Below are 17300 nucleotides of genomic sequence, written 5' to 3'. Positions count from 1 at the left end.
AATATTATTCTCTACGCACCTCCCTAGGGCCTGTTTCACGAAATTTGAACTAAGATAAAATCCAAATTTTAGTAATTTGATTCGATGATATTTGATTAATTTTAGTGCTTAGCCAATCAAAATTGAAGTTTTTACTAAAATTTGGCTTTTATTTTTTGTTAGGATTACGAGAAACAGGGGTCAGGTTAAGATTAGGTATACACACGCCAGATACATCCTAAGGTATGCCGAAATACAGAAATATCCCTCACCTGGATCCTCGCCCCAGAGCTTCAGATCCCCTGACAAGTAGGACCCCTTTACATTAAAGGGACAATAAAACAGTCTTGCTGGCTTGACAGCTCCCAAAAAAAAGCCTTATTCTAAGTACTAGATGTGTTAGTGTCCTACCTGTTGTGTAAATTATCCATTAAATTCTATTTTTAAATCCAAGTCACATTTGAAAAGCTTTACGTCAGACTTTTCAAATCATTTAGTTGAATTTTTCCAATTTTTTAAATTAGGTGTGTTAAGATGAAATTTGTATCATCAATTAATTGGAATATTGTAGAATAGTGCAATTTGTTGACCAGAATAAAGATTGGGACATATTATTCAGTTACAAGAGTGGTATTGAGCCTTTAATAAAATATGTTTAAACCTGTTAGTGAATAGACAGCCTGTTGTAATTAAAATAGCTCAATGGCTAATCCGATCCAATAGGCATGCATGTTATACATTCATACGACCATAAAACTCATTCAAATAGTGAAAGGGTGGCTTGAATTGTAAATGGCTGGTGCACTTATATCTCACCGAAACTCTAGAATGGCGGAGGATATTAAGTTTTTTTGATGTCGACAACCTTACTTGATTGCCTCAAGCGGCGGAGAAAACCGAAGTATTCATCTTTATTTACTTATAATGATTCATCGCCATGCGCTTCGTTCTTTGTATAAGGAAGTTTGAATTGTTTGAATAAAGCACGTGATCGAATTGCACCAATTAACTACCTTGTAACCCACGGTACGATTTTAATGATTATATATTAAACAATAATTATTATGTTTGTTTATGATTGTTATGGCAACCTAAAGGGTAAGACAAAAGAATTCAAAATATCCTCATAGCAGGTATTGAATTGTCTTGCCATAGCACGAGCTAGATAAAGATTATGTAGGCCTTCTAGGCTATAAGTATAGGGTGGGTGTAGGCGGTCTTCTGGGTAGAATGAGAAGTTCCCAGCAATATTTTCAAAAGTAAAAAAATGCGTTAACGGAGCTAAACCTTAAACTCAATATTTTCCATAATATTCAAAATAAAATCAGAATTAAATATTGGTCCATTTAAATCAATATTGATAATAATAATAGTAATATCGTCATTTATAAAGCGCGTTAATACTGAAGAACAGTTTCTAAAGCGTTTATTTACAGATCAGGGTTTTGAATCAAGAATATTTTGGGTTGAGATTTAAAATGGTCAACAGAAGTTAATTGTTTCATTAACTTTGGTATTTTTTTTTTTTTTTCAAAGAAGAGGTCCAGCATAGGAAAGGGCACGTTTTCTAAGTTGTAAGTTAATAGTTGGAGACTTTGGTAGATGTGTTTTTCTGAGAACGGAGATTTCTGCTGGTAGTATAGTGTTCTACAAGACTGTTTTGTATAAGTTGAAACTTGGCCATTTAAAGCTTTGAAGACAAAGAGGAGCAACTTGAACTTAATTCTTTGCTGAATTGGGAGCCTGTGTAGCGATTGCAATACAGGGGAGATGTGTTGATGTTTTTTAGTTTTAGTGAGGAGTAGAGCTGCTGAATTTTGAGCATGTTGTAGTTTGTTAATCTGATAGCCTGGTAAGCCGTATAGTAAACCATTGTGGTAATCTAGTTTAGTTGCGATGAATGCGTCAATGAGTTTACCTTTATTTTCATAATTGAGATAGCGTTGGAAACGAAATGAAATGAAACGGGGTTTAACGTCCTACTGTTCTGCTCCTATACTGGGCTAATGAAATTTTGCCCGGGCAGCGGCACTATCGCCTACTCTTATATCGAATTCCATCTGCCAAGGGATCTTTACGTGCAATCCAATATATACACGGGACCTCGTTTTTTCGTCTCATCCGAAGGACTAGACAGCTGTCCTTGTCAGGCCCTCCGTTCTGCACCACTGACAAGGGGAAACCACGTCGGAAAATCTGGATGAACTAGATAGCGTTGGATCTCTCCAATTCGATGTATATGATAGAAGGCAGTGGAGTAATATGATCGTTAAACGAAAGGTTCGAGTCTAATATAGCACCAATATTTTGAGCTTTATAGGTTTCTGTAAAGTTCTAAGCCTGAAAAGGATAGATCAGTTGGGTTGAAATAATCTTTTGTCACCAACAAGTACAATCATTGAATGAATCATAGACATAAGAACTACAACTGTAGTGTTATTATTGTCTTCGTACCAGACCATCTTGTGAACCTACCAACTGAAATTACTACAAAACTGGCTATAGAGCAGTCATCAAGTACCTGTAACTGAAAAGGACTAACGCCAACATAGATACGTGCTGACATGGTCTACATACTAGGGGAAGATGCCTCTTCCTATCCACAGTAAAAAAAGTGGACTTCGGGGTTTAAGCGTGTCAGAAAGAGCCTTGACGATAACCCACGTCCTGGAAGGCCATCAACAGCAAACATGGCTGATTGACCATTCGACATATTGCCAGTGTTTTGGGTATTTCTCATGAGACGGTTGAGCACATTATCGCCAACATTTTTAGGAATGACAAACATTTCTGCAAGACGGGTGCCGAAGCTCTTGACTGTGGATCAGAAAAGTGTCAGATTCCTGACGTCCCATGACAATCTGCACCGTTTTGAAGCAGATCCTGATAATGTTTTTGGGTCGTCAGATTTCAATCTGATTAAAATACAGATCTATATTTCGTTTCGTTTTTTTATACTTTCGATGGCCTACACTACATGGAGATCTGACAAGTTATAGCGATAGGTCACGTCAGGGGTCAAAAGACCGACTTATGACCCTATGACGTCAGACATTTGATTAACCAATCAGCATTGATGTTACTAGTGGATTACCCACACTTCTGTGAAAAACATGCCTAAAGCTCGCCGTAACAGACCGTTTCATTGGCTTATACCTGACACCATTCAGAACACGAGTTAAATAACAACTCTTCCAGATCCAAGTGTAGTAAAGACAAGTAAAACGAAATTTTGAACTATATAAACGAAACGAAATAGGATCTGTTTTTTAACCAGATTGCGTCAGATTTCCACTTGTCTCAAAAAATGAAAAAGGAACTAGCCGATCGTCATTTCCCTAATAATGATGACGTCGTGTCAGCTATGAACGACTTTTCTAGGGTGATTGAAGACATTTTCTTCCTGAAAAGCATCCAGGCCTTGCAATATCGTTGACAAAAGATTGTTCACCCCGAAGGAAACTTTGTAGGAAAATAAATGGGAACCATCGACTTTGTACACGTCTTTTACAGATAGGCTTAGAACATTTCAGCTAACCCTCGTATGTGCTTTTAGACACATCTCCGTCTATTTTAAAGTCTCTGATTCAATATCACCCAAAGTCTTCGACATTTAAAACACGAATTATAAGTAAATTTAAGATCAACATTGATGTTGTGATCTTACCGGGAAAAGATGGACTTCTGATATCCAATATTTAAGACAAAATACAGATTTTACCATTGGTACACGAATCTTGTACCATTATGCGTTTCAGCGACATTTGCAACATAGAATAAGGCTAGACATATTCCACAAATCATGTCAAACGGTGACGCTTTATTCTTATCTGGAGAGCATGCGCAATAAATACTATCGATGTAGACTGGAATAACAAGACGCTATAGATTGCCATTCGATTGAGACTTCTGGCGTATTTCGCCAAACATATCTGATTTGAAATTAGAGTAAAAACGGAAACGATTAAATGTAAATCAGTTTATATACATTTATATTACATTATTATATGCGTTGCGACCCATTTGTGGCAATTTCTTGGTCCCAGATCTTAGCGATTTAGCTCCTTTATGGTTTTAAAGAATAGAGCTACGCCCCCTTTAAAGAAAATTCAGGCATTTGCTTTGGGACATTACAAGGAGACAGATTTGTCCAAAGCATCAGGAAATTTTTTCTATTTGTCGTTGTACAAATGAGCCACGGTGACTCAGTGAGTAAGGCACTGGTTCGCTAATTCAATGCCGGACGGCGAGCATGGCAAGGATTAATGTTTATTCATGAACCCCTGACGGTTGGAATTCCACACAGAGTAGGTGGAAATGTCCAACCGGCTGGTGCAAGAAAGCGAGAGAAATTGGGTTTAACGTCCACGGGCTTTACTATTATAATGCGAACTGTCAGCTCTTTATCTAATCTCTCGTAATGCATCTTTAACATTAAAGTCAATAGGAGCCTACCCAGTTGTGGTGAGTGGTTGGTGGTAGACTACTGAGTTGTGGGGTCGGGGTGAATAGGTACATAGACCAGGCTTACCCAACACGCTCCACCCCATACTGGCGTTTTATTTACATACTTTTATTGGCGTTGTCCATTTTAATCGATGCGTTTTCTATTATCCTCGTATAATAACCTTATGATTATTTTATAAGTATATTATTTATCAGACAAGCCTTCGTCTAAAAGGATAGGTTTTTCACGACAAACGTTTTACATTTCACTTACAGTACTGGGTAGGGTCATGTTCCTGAAGTAACGACCGCGAGTTATACAACATCTAGCTATGTACGTAGTTAAGGCGAGATCAAGCCTTCTATTGAAGATGGGGTAAGGTACGACATAACACAGTACGGTCAAATGTAGGTGTGCATGTAAGTATTTTCACACGCATTCACACCAAAATAATTGTGACATAGCTAGATAGAGAGAGAAATGGGGTTTAACGTCCATTCGACACAAAGTAAGTCATTACGGGACCAACACATGGTTCAGTTTTATTTCGATAATTCGCTTGTTCGTAGGGGTCTTTAGCTGTGGGGGGGGGGGGGGGTCTGTGGATCGGGAGAAACCCTCGAAGCTGGTCTGGCGACCCTACTGCTTGTCACGTACAACCGGGGAATTGAAACCACGCTAGCCCACTTGACTCAATGACAGACTTAATCTAACGCGCACTCGTTAACCCATTCAACCACCTAAACCCAGAGAGAGAGAGAGAGAGAGAGAGAGAGAGAAATGGGGTTTAACGTCCACTCGACACAAACTAGGTCATTTCGGGACTAACATATGGTTTAATTTTATTTCAATAATTCGCTTGCGCGTTGGAGTGTCTTCAGCAGTGGGAGGAAACCGGAGGACCCGGAGAAAACCCACGAGGTTGGACAGGCGACCCTATTCCTTGTCACGTACAACCGGGGATTCGAAACCACGCCAGTTGACTCTAAACCCATAGACGTCCTGGGTTTTGACACAATTATTCCCTCCTACCTGTGAAATACACGACATAGAACTCATAATTATTTAAACTGTTCAAAGAAAGAGAGAAGGGGAGAGAAAGAGAGAGAGATAGCGAGAGAGAGAGAGTAACGTCCATTCGACAAGAACTAGGTCATTTCAGGACTAATATATGACAGACCGTATGATCAAATGCGCACCTGGGGCGGATTCAGGAATTGTTGCAGGAGAGGGGTTTCTCGGTAAATGAGAGAATGAGACCCCCCCCCTCCGGGGCTTGAAACGTTTTGAGAAATACATGGTCTCTATCGTCATTTTGGCGTATATGCGTATATCCATTCACACTGAGCTTCTTAAAGAGAGTAATCCAACACCCTGTTTGACATCAATTTTTATTATGAATTAATACGATGGCACTGTGATTCAATTTCGTTGATGTAAAGCATTAATTATGATATCACATATACCTATATCATTATCTCGCGCTTTGAATGCCCATCCCATCCACCATCTGACGTTGATGTAAAGCATTAATTATGATATCACATACCCGTACGTAACTAACGTACGAAAATTAATTGGTGGCTAGCTTTTTTTTCGCACGTATACAGTGAATGGCCATTTTGCTCAGTAATCCCAGCCAGAATTTGGCTATTTTCTAAATTTGAATTAAAGTTTAAAATATTTGTTTTAGAACTGAAACATATTAACTATTAGTCAATCGCAACGCTAAAAACATCAACAGAATTGATTGTGTATATCTGAAATAGACCCGACCGACGCACAAAATAGTGCAATATGGCGGCCTCTATGAACAACCCTCGCAGACGCTGTCATTGAAGACAACGTCAATTCTATGAGTTGTAGATGTTATTTTTGTGAAAAATCATTGGAAGAAGAGAGAACATGTTGGGACTCTACGAATTATATAGTCTTTATGGGTGCAACGGACACAATGCTGAAGATAAACTTATTGTTTACAATGTTGACCTCATGACCCATTGACGCCATGCAATGTCATGACCTGTGATGTGTAGATCACGTGACATGGATATCATGGCTATTGACTGTGTCTGAGATACTTCTCCGCAGGTAGCGTGTCTCAGATGTTCAGAATGGCGCTTTAAATGCCCATCCCATCCCACCATCTGACGATAAAAAGTGTTGTTTTACAAAATTTTTATGTAGCTGAGCAGAGGGTTGGGGGCTCGGCTCTCCTTCCTCTGGATCCGCCCCAGCGCACGCGTTAAACAATTCGCCCCCTCGACCCGCCTTGTGTTACGTGCTAGCTCACTTACCACGTGGTTCAGGTTCAGCCCCGGGCGTGGCTTCCACGTGTCGGTGATGCTGGACGGAAGGCCTAGTAAGGAATGACAAACCGGGGTCCCTTGTATATTTTGGCATGCAAGAGCCCTTGACAGTTTGAATTCTTCGACGAAGAGTTGGCGGAAAAGTATGTCGTTTGGTCTGTAGAAAAGTAGGACCCTTAAAAAGGACCATTTAAATCATCTTTCATTTCATTTCTATGTTGTATATTTTACTTGTAAAAATATCACCAATATGGTCGCCATCTTTGTAACTAAAATACATTAAGACACCAGGCCAAACTGCGCAGATATGACACAATCTTCAATACAGTTTTATTCGATTTCATTAAACAAGTGTCAATCAAACGATCGCGGAAATAATGCGATAATATTTTATAGAAATATTTGAGATGACGTCATGTTGGTTGGAACAAAATTCATATTGGGGTTGGGAGGCAGATTGTGTCCTCGGGACAATTTTTACATATTTACAAATTACGCCCTATCCCCGCCTTCATCTTCCCAATGGCCGTGGGTCACCATTTGCTATTACATAGACTGACTTATTACCAACTGACCACCTGGGGAACAGCGCGGGTCGCATATTTATAGCGGCACTATTGTGCGATCATAAACTGTCTAGTAAACCCACGCCGCCATTCTATAAATCATTGGTTCATATGATAGTAAAACTTGATAATGTCGGCCAGATAAAACCTTCAGGTAATTTACACCACGTGAAATATCATGATAACAGACGAACAGTGGAATACAATGAGATAATAGCTAACGGTGTCACAATTGACGGGTAATAAGACTTGATGATGTGGGTTATAGTCATCCTCATCCAGTATGATCAAATGAAATGAAACAGCATAAAATGGTGATCCAGAGATTGATAAATTGTGTGACTTCACGATTTCTGCAATCTGATTATAACACAGATACTATTTCGTTTCGTTTTTTATAGTTCAAAATTTCGTTTTACTTGTCCTTACTACCACAGACCGGACCTAGCCCCAATTTTAATGCCTATCCTAGCCCTAACCTACAATTTCGCCAACAATCACGTGCCCTAACCTCATTTACATCTCAACGACTTTGACAAAAATTGAGCTGGCATTTACAAACAGGTTTAGCTCTACTGGAGGCCATCGAAAGTAGAAAAAACGAAACGAAATATAGATCTGTATTTTAATCAGACTGCGATTTCTGAAAATAAGTCAGTTGCCAGTGACATTTTTATATAGGCCTATGCAACATTAACAGAACATTATTTATTTTTAGATTAACATTTAATTAATTAATTGTTTCTAATTTAATCAATCAATTATAGAGGTTCCGTGCTACAACATCTCAGACCTTTTGTTAAAGTAAAAGATTATATATAATATATATTGTTTACCATGAACCAAGTTTTATACAATCTATTTAAGCGTTTATTCCTCAATCGATCGACTTGTTCAATTCTATTCAGACCTGTAAATAGAGCGGCAATTTTAACGTCATCAAACCAACTTCGTTTAAAAGTTTCTTTCGAGCGACCATGTGGCGTGACGACGTATTCAGGTACAGAGAGCATGTTAAATTCAGTATCCAAAGATAACACGAATATTGTTCAACTAAGACAAAAGAATATGGAAGTGCGTATTGACAGAATCGTCATGGTTTACTAGTCGACAAGAAATACGCATATTGAACAAATAAAAAGAAGCTTTTAAACATAAACTCGTGACATCAATAATGAGCGAAGTTATATCGATTGTCGCCGCCCATTATCAATATTGAAACGATACAAATTTTTACTTTTTTATGATTTCAATACAACAGACGTCAGATAGGATAAACGATCGAATGTCAAAATAAATTATTTCTGGAGAAATGGAGAATTTTCTATTCCAGTCTTCAATACATAGTTTAAAACAAAATTTGATAAGTCTGTCAATGAAATGGGGTTGGATGGCCGAATGGTTAGCACGTGCGCTCTGTATCATACGGTCTGTCATTGAGTCAACTGGCGTGATTTCGATTCCCCGGTAGTACGTGACAAGGAGTAGGATCGCCTTCCAACCTTTTGGGTTTTCTCCGGGTGCTCCGGTTTCCTCCCACTGCTAAAGGCCCCTACGCGCAAGCGAATTATTGAAATAAAATTGAACCATGTGTTAGTCCCGAAATGATCTCGTTTTTGTCGAGTGGACGTTAAACCCATTTCCCCTCTCTCTCTCTCTCTCTCTCTCTCTCTCCCTCTCTCTCTTTGCCTTCTCTTCTGTCCCAACCGCGTGTATAAAGACGAGATTACACCATGCAGTTTGTAATGAGATGCACTTTTCCCAGCCAGCGGCGTCTCTTCATCAAATTTCAACTATCAAATTTTCGTTTATGTACACGCCCACATGTAGGACTACAGGGGACTTCGGTTTTTCACCCCACCCGAACGACCGGACACATGAGTTATTTACAAAGATGTGATGAATTGAAAATTGTTCAACGTTCCCCGTCCTCTGTAGGCTTAACAAATTTTGATGGGCCTCATTTTAATCCAAGTGAATCCAGGCCAGGAGGTTATCTACCGTTAATATTTTGATTTTGTTTTCAAAATTGTGAAAGTTGAATCTTTAAAAGGACTATCGCGTGATATAAGAATGAGCTAAAATATTTTGATGGAATCTTTTTAATCCATGCATCTGATTCCAAACCAGAAGATTAGCTGCCGTTTATATTTTGTTTTTGTTTCCAAAATTAAAGTAGCCAAGTCTCTAACTCAATATCATCCAAAGTCTTTGACATCTAATATTTAAGACAAAATAAACATTATACTATTGGTACACGAATTGTGTACCATAATGCTTTTCAGCGTCATTTGTAACAAGGGAATCGAAGAACGAGGTTAGACATATTCCACAAGTCATGTCAATTGCATGCGCAATAACTACTATCGATGTAGACTAGAGATTGCCATACCATTGAGACTTCTCCATGGCGTATTTCGCTGAACATGGCTGATTTGAAATTAGAGTAAAAACAGAAACGATTGAATGTAAATCAGTTTATATACATTCATTTTACATTATTATATGCGTCGCTGGATTAGGTATTCATTTGAGAAGATTGTAAAGTAGATTACGCTGTCAAAAATGAGATGTCCGTCAGTTGCAAAATGCCAATCAGTAGATATAAATCCAATGATTAAAATAACTTCATTTCGTAAAGTAGCGTGGTTGCGATCCTCGTGTGTTTTTTCCCGGTCATGCGGTTTCCTCCCACTGCATGCCAAAGACCCCTACGCGCAAGCGAATTATTGAAGTAAAATGGAACCAGATGTTAGTCCCGAAATGACCTCGTTTGAGTCGAATGGACGTTAAACCCCATTTATCTCTCTGTCAAGCTTATAGATAAATCCGGCACTGGATTAGTTATAAAGCACGTATTCCGTTGTTTCAAATTTTTAGAGTGCTTTTGGCGTAACTAAACGAATGCCAATTAAAGCGATGTGTGCACACGTTTGTTGAAATTGTCCTTTTTATAAATTAACTTACTTTCAGAAACGACCAATACAAATATAACAGATGGACATAATGAAACTCTCGTCTATTCTTGTCATCAATGGTAAAATAAACACCCTAACCGCTTCAGCTTTTAAAACTGTCAACCTTTCAAAAACACCGCCGCGCTTCGATAAAGGATAGAAGATCGATATCAATTTGTAGCCATGTCCGGCTACACGGTCCGATCTTAAAAAGGGATGCTTAATCGATATGGTTGTATGGTTCCACTACAAAGCCATAGAATAGCCACCATTTTTCTAACATCTACTTGTGTGTTTGTAGGGTTTGAGTGATAACAGCTAAACAAGCCTTTATTTTTAACTTTTACAATGAATTCTCCTTGTTTTATAAAGGCCTAGAGTAAAAAAAGAAAACAGTGGTCCTTGAAAGTGGTATTGTGGTTATCTGTATAGTTATTGTACGCTGTATCGATCGGTATATAATATATATATATATATATACAAAGGTTGATTGGGTAACTGCAATGAAAAGGGTCGAATATTGTTGCACAAACCGAGAGAGAGAGAGAGAGAGAGGGGGAGAGACAGAGAGAGAGGGGGAGAGAGAGAGGGGTGGGTTTAACGTCTACTTGACAAAAACTAGATCATTGCGGGACTAACACATGGTTCAATTCTATTTCAATAATTCGCTCGCGCGTAGGGGTTTTTAGCAGTGAGAGGAAACCGGGGGACCCGGAGAAAACCCACGAGGTTGGACAGGCAACCCTACTCCTTGTCACGTACAAAGGGCTAAAAGACTGACATGCGCAATGCAGTGTGATATGACAGAAATGTTGCACTGACAGCCTGAATGCCGCGCCATAACGGCCTATTATTTCGAGTCCTAATACACGTCAACATGTACAGCGAACCCAGGTTTATTGTACTACCCGAACGACTAGACACTGTTCCTTGTCACCAATTATTACATCTTACATTCTTCACTTTATTCTCTCAATTTACTTTACCTGCACGGTGGCATTTCTCAAAATTATTGTCCAAATGTTCAAATACTTTGCACCTTTCTTTCTAAAGGCAATTATTTAAAAAAAAATAGTTAACTTGTTGTTTCAACGGTTTTATTTAAATCATTGAATCAAGTCTGCCTGCTAAAGACCCCTTGTGTCGACTGGACGTTACCCCCCCCCCCCCCCTCTCTCTCTCTCGTGAATAAATGAATGAATCAATATCTCTTTAATTATATCTAACCCAATATAGAAACGTGCCCGGATTGTATCCCAATATCAAAGATGTTTTACCCTAGAATGTTAAAATTCTATAGCGTGACACGTTGTAAGTTCAACAGATTTATAATAAGACGCTTACTATGTTGTTCAGACATCAGAAACATGGAGTACTTATCTACTAATTCTAGATTTAAAATACGAGTGACGCCGGTGGTATTTATCCCGTGTTTACCCAGGGCAGGGCAATATTACCCTTTAAGTTGACACCTTCTCTCACTTCGTTTCATGTATATCTCCATTCTCCTATTTATACAACCAATGAAAAGGCATTTTAATAGTCTCGGTCACCCAGAACCCCCTAGTCTTCTCGTAGAATAATTGTCTGGATGATAGAGACTAGCATTTTAAAAGGTTATTGCTAAATGATAAGGCCAGCTCAATTTTTTGTCATAGGTCACGAGATGTAAACAGAGCCAGCGCTAATCCCAACCCGAACCCTAACCCTGGACCTAGGCCCAATGCTTACCCTATACCCCTGACCTACAATCTCGGCAGCAATCACGTGCCCTAACCGTATTTGCATCTCTGCGACATTGACAAAAATTGAGCTGGCCTTAACAAATAGATTTAGCCATTTTAAAATGCAATTTTTGGCCGCACGATTTGATAAATATCAAATTAACAGTACTTTCAGTATTATTGTAAATAAACGTTTGTCTATTTATTCGTAATGGGGTGCGCGTGCGCGTTGTATCACAAGGTCTGTCATTGTCATTGACTCAACTGGCATGGTTTCGGTTATTCCGCTTGTACGTGACAAGGAGTAGTCTCCGGGTCCTCCGGTTTCCTCTCACTGCTAAAGACACGTACGCACAAGCGAATTATTGAAATTAGATTGAACCAAATGTTAGTCCCAAAATGACTTGGTTTGTGTCTTCTTTCAATTGTCGATTGGGGTCGCGTGTTCGATCCCTGCACTGCATTGGCCAAGAACGTTCATCGAGATTTTCCGACGTTGTTGCCCCCTGTCAGTGGTGCAGGACGAAGGGCCTGACAAGGGCCGCTGTCTACTCGTTCGAATGGTGCGAAAAACCGAGGTCCCGTGTAAACGTAAAAAATTCCTTGGCAGTTGGAATTCGACGTAAGAGTAGGTCATAGTGCCGCTGCCCGGGCATACTGTATGGCGTATGCCCGTCGTCATTAGCCCAGTATAGGGGCAGAACAGTAGGACGTTAAACCTCATTTCGTTTTCAAACGTTGTATTGAATTCAATATGCTTTCATGTATATTATTATTCTTCTTTCTTCAATATGCACATATAATAATAATATTATCTTTCTTCGTGCATAGACCGGACAGTGGACATCGTTGTTTCAATCAAATTTGACCATATCATATCCGACGTGCGCCAAGGGAGACCGGATCGTAAATATTTAAATCAATAAAGAAATATAGGGAAAGTTGGCTAGAAACATTTTTAATCCCCCAATAAAATATTGAGGCGATATATTAATCCCATCACACCAGGTATGTAGGGAATAGGTAATCATTGGAGCGATACACTATTCACATCACACCAGGTATCGGGTTAGCGCTAAATGATAAGGCCAGCTCAATTTTTCGTCATTATAAGTCACGAGATGTAAACAGGAATAGCGCTAATCCCAACCCTAACCCTGGACCTACCACAATGCTTACCCTAACCCTAACTTACAATCTCGCAAACAATCACGTGCCTTAACCTTGACTCAATGAGAGAGAGAGAGAGAGAGAGAGAGAGAGAGAGGGAGGGAGGGGAGGATGAAATGAAATGGGGTTTAACGTCCTACTATTGTGCTTATATACTGGGCTAATAAAGACGGGCATACACCATACAGTGTGCTATGAGGGAAATTTTGCACTACGGCCTACTCTTATATCAAATTCCAACTGTCAAGGGATCTTTTACGTCAAGTCGACACAAGGGGTCTTTAAAGGCTCAATACCACTCTTGTTCTATCTGAATAATATGTCCCAATCTTTATTCTGGTCAACAAATTGTACTATTTTACAATATTCCAATTAATTGATGATACAAATTTCATCTTAACACACCTAATTTAAAAAATTGGAAAAATTCAACTAAATGATTTGAAAAGTCTGACGTAAAGCTTTTCAAATGTGACTTGGATTTAAAAATATTTTTGAACCCTCTGGACAAGTAAAATAGGATTTAATGGATAATTTACACAACAGGTAAGACACTAACACATTTAGTACTTAGAATAAGACTATTTTTTATTTTCTAGAGCTGTTAAGCCAGCAAGAGTGTTATTGCCCCTTTAACAGGGAGACTTGATTCAATGATTAAAACCGCGCGTGTTACAACCATTGAAACAAAAAGTTGACTAATTATTTTAAAGAATTAGCTTTAGAAAGAAAGGTGAAAAGTATTTGAGAATTTGGACAACAAATTTAAGCAAAATAGAAGAATTGCCACCTCATCATATATCGTGACATCGGGAAAATAGACATTTCATTGATAGTTTTAAACATTATATAGAACCCTGGGCGTGTTTGAATCGTTCATTTCCCACGAAACGGTACATTTGATGAAATGTATATATACCGCCTTATGTCAAACAACCTAATAATACAGAATATATGAAAGCCATTATTGGTACACTTCATCGCCTTAGAGATCCAACTAATGTAAATATTGGCTTCTCTGACCTTTTCAAATGTGAAACAGTTACAACCTGGACAACTGTGTCTATATCCTTTTCGCTTGAACTTAACATATATTTTAAGTGTATATTTATTTTTGTAGTGGATTGGGATTATCACACATTTACGTCCTTTTAAGGTGCGAAAATAAAGGTTTGCGACCTACAGGTGTTCTAAAAATGGCTGCCTGAAATAGTTGCCGCGCGCGTCCTTAACGTCTAAATAAAGGTATGCGAGAAAAGGTCTAAATTGACATGAATGAAAATATGCTATTCTTGTATTTGGAATGTGACTGGGGACATTTTCATGCCCAAAATTTTTAGCACATAAAAAAACCCACTAAACAATTAAAAACGAAAAATAAAAGAAATGGAAAAAAACAAACCCCAAAAACAAATGTAAAACGAGAGAAAGAGAGAGAGGGGGTGTTAAAGTCCACTCGACACAAACTAGGTCATTTCGGGACTAACATATTGTTCAATTTTATTTCAATAATTCGCTTGCGCGTAGGGGTCTTTAGCAGTAGGACGAAACCGGGGGACCGGGAGTAAACCCACGAGGTTGGACAGGCGACCCTACTCCTTGTCACGTACAACCGGTATCGAAACCACGTCAGTTGGCTCAAGGATAGACCTTATGATACAACGCGCACGCCAACCATTCGGCCATCCAACTCCCCGACATATATAGACCTATAGGCTATTTATCGGGAGAATGTATGTTTCCGTGTCGTGAGAAAAGATGGATATAATTCCATGTCGTGAGAAAAGATGGATATAATTCCATGTCGTGAGAAAGGGTGGCCATATTTCCGTGTCGTATATTGAAAGGATGATTAAATTTCCAAGTCGTGAGAAAAGATGGTTATATTTACGTATCGTGTGAAAAGATGGTTTATGTCGTGAGAAAAGATTGTTATATTTCCATGTCGTGTGAAAAAATGGTTATATTTCCGTATCGTGTGAAAAGATGGTTATATTTACGTATCGTGTGAAAAGATGGTTTATGTCGTGAGAAAAGATGGTTATATTTCCATGTCGTGTGAAAAAATGGTTATATTTCCATGTCGTGTGAAAAAATGGTTATATTTCCGTATCGTGTGAAAAGATGGTTATATTTACGTATCGTGTGAAAAGATGGTTAGATTATGTCGTGAGAAAAGATGGTTATATTTCCGTATCGTGTGAAAAAAATGGTTATATTTCCGTATCGTGTGATAAAATGGTTATATTTCCGTATCGTGTGAAAAGATATTTATATTATGTCGTGAGAAAAGATGGTTATATTTCCGTATCGTGTGAATAGAGAGTTAGACCAATATTTCACAGGCTATTTATCCTTAGAAAAGATGAATATATGTCCGTGTCCTAAGAAAAGATCGCTTTATTTCCGGGGTCGTGAGAAAATATTGTCATATTTCCCTATCGTGAGAAAAAATTGTTATATACCAGTGTCGTGAGAAAAGATAGTTATATTTCCGTGGCAAATTTATCGTGAGAAAAGATGGCTACATTTCCAGAAAAGATGTCTCCAAAGTTTACACAGTTTATGCGACAGTACTTGGCGAGTGGTGTGATTAAAAGTCGGTGGCGAAAAAAAACCCCGGAAATTTTGTCTGTGTTTTATTTTCTTTGAAAAAAGAGAGAGAGAAGTGGGGTTTAACGTCCACTCGACACAAACTAGGTCATTTCGGGACTAACATATGGTTTAATTTTATTTCAATAATTCGCTCGCGCGTAGGGGTCTTTAGCATTGGGAGGAAACCGGAGAAAACCCACGAGGTTGGACAGGCGACCCTACTCCTTGTCACGTACAACCGGGGATTCGAAACCACGCCAGTTGACTCAGTGACAGGCTTTATGATACAGCGCGCACGTGCTAACCATTCGGCCATCCACCCCTCCCCCCTTCTTTTAAAAAGGTTAATTTACTAAGAGCTTTTATTTCCCGCCCTTTTATACATTGTAATCATTCCAGAAAAGTATCCGGAACTATCTTCCACAAAACTTAACCCTCATAATAATATGCATGAATAATTTTACTTGATTAATAATTTGGCATTATTTTATCTAATATTTTAGCATATTTATTCATTTTTCAAAATAGTTTCATGAATTGTTATCCCACACATATATTTGACAATTATAAGGTGTGTGCAAATATTTTAACATCGGAAATCGTGGGTGTTGTGCATATTAAATTCAGTTTATATCTTAGGTCTTTACGTTCACTATTTTGGAAACACATCAATGTAAGGGAGGCAACTCGCTTTTACAAATTAAATCTTCTGTCAAAGAATTAATTTTAGTCTATCGTGATTGTTTGTGTACTTGTGTGCTGCTTTCTTGCTTGTAACGGTCGTGTTTAGCAAAGTTCGACAGATATCCTGCTTATGTTATTGTGATGGCAGTTCGGTTAACAGGTTTATAGTGTACCGTAGTATTTTATACCACAAATGGCTTGTATTAATAAACGACCGTAGATCTTGCATTGTTTTAGTCTGCTATGGTCTGCCGATTGGGTCTGCCTCCGTTAAGGGAGGTAACTCCAGTTTTCCTTTAATAGTGCCACATCTCGTCCTTAATTTTTAATTTACTGTGGACAATTAAAATATAAATTATATCTATAATATCTTGACTTGGCAGAGATTTGTCTCAAATTTAATTTAAACATAACTGATCTAGTGGTAGTCAAATTACATCAAGTTGAAAATATTTTGTTAACCCCCCCCCCCCCCCGGCCCTATCGCCACAAGTACCACCATTTCACGAAAACTCGTAAGGAAGCGTTTTAGGGCCCTACCGGATAACACTGGGTACATTTAAAGAATATAGCTTATGTCGCCCTACGACGTGACAAAACTGACGGTGACTCGAAATCGGCGATTGGTTTACGATCAAGTGGAACTGATCAGTCGTGACTACCAGGGCGACCTGAGTGCTCTTACGACTGGTGTAAGGTGGACAGCAACCAGTTGAAGCAGCCAATAAGATTCGGTTATTTAGTCACATGGTACACAGGGAGCGGTAACAAACATGGTGGACAAGTGGAATGAGGCCATTTTGAAGGTTATCATGTGATCCGTTAAGTGGCCCCGATTCTGCAACTAACGTCAGGCGACATGTGCTCAC

This window comes from Patella vulgata, chromosome 7 (assembly GCF_932274485.2).
Source record: "Patella vulgata chromosome 7, xgPatVulg1.2, whole genome shotgun sequence".
NCBI lineage: Eukaryota > Metazoa > Mollusca > Gastropoda > Patellidae > Patella > Patella vulgata.
Note: the sequence above shows the minus strand (reverse complement) of the source record.